Genomic DNA, 1,340 nt, shown 5'->3' on the forward strand with positions numbered 1-1,340 from the left:
TAAGATTTTGAAATAAAAAATAAAATTGAATTGTCTCTTGGGTTAATTATATAAATATTATTAAAAAAACAAGTTATATAAATATAATTTATTTAAAATCTATAATAAAAATATGTCGACCGCGACTCGACTTAAATTTTCTTTTTTTTTAAATACTCATCCACGACTTCATGTTCCACGACTTAAATTTATTTTTTTATTTTTTATTTAATTTTATTTTATAAATTGATTATATTTAATTAATTTTTAACAATATATTAAAATTCAAAAAATTATATTTTTGAAATTGTATTAATTTTAAAAATACAATGAACTATACAAATGTAATAGTGTATATTTTTTTATACAATTCTAAAAAAATACAATGAACTATATACAATTATAGTTGACTAACCCCACACCGGCACATTTGATTGTGTAGAAAAATCTCTTTGTTGGGTTTTGTTGCCTTTCACGCATTTGCGGCTAATCCATCTCGTTGTGGATACGTGATGTTTGGTTTCGATCAGAGCATGTAGATATACGAATAGTAGTATCGTGGATCAACTCAAATTTCGGGACATTCCAATAATCTTCAGAATGCACAAGTTCAAATGACTTATAATATGTATTCATGTAAGCCATTAAATCATAATAATCCTTCACCTTGATGCAACATTAATCATGTATGCAGCGTATGCGTTTTGAGTGTGACTGCAAGGGATACCAAATTAAGTCCACTTGCCGAACATTCTCGATTCGCAATTTTGACAAAATGAGTATTGAGTCCATGTCCATTCTGACGTCTTGTAACAACCGAAACGAACTGTTGAAAGTGACGGTATTTGGTGACGGTAGACTTAACAGAATTTTGTTGCCAACGTACGAACATCTTGTATGCCAAATTCATCCACAGTTGATTTTTGGTCGACATTACACTACTCTTCGCAAACCTCTCACGAACATAATGGACAGTACGTTGAAGCGTCATCTCAATTATTGTTGTCAACAGTAGGCGGCGAGTCCCTTTTAATACTCCATTGATGCATTCTGCCATGTTGCTCGTCAAAATACCGCATCGTCATCCACCATCATGAGAAACTGTTCATTTTTTCTTGTTAATCTGGTCTAAAAATTCAAGTGCGGCTAGTTTTTAGCTTTTTACCTCTTCATAATTTGATTGAATTTTTTTATTTAATATTCAGAGCCAGCTCCCCAACAAAAATTCTTCAGCACAATATTTTTGAAACGACTGTTGAAATTAGAACATGCCTCAAGCAATATAGGTGCACGCAATGAGGTGGTACAAAATTCGAACTTTCACTCACTGCTTTAATGATACCGGGGTGGCGGTTAGAAAT

The sequence above is a fragment of the Sesamum indicum genome, linkage group LG15 (genome assembly GCF_000512975.1).
Source record: "Sesamum indicum cultivar Zhongzhi No. 13 linkage group LG15, S_indicum_v1.0, whole genome shotgun sequence".
Classification (NCBI taxonomy): domain Eukaryota; kingdom Viridiplantae; phylum Streptophyta; class Magnoliopsida; order Lamiales; family Pedaliaceae; genus Sesamum; species Sesamum indicum.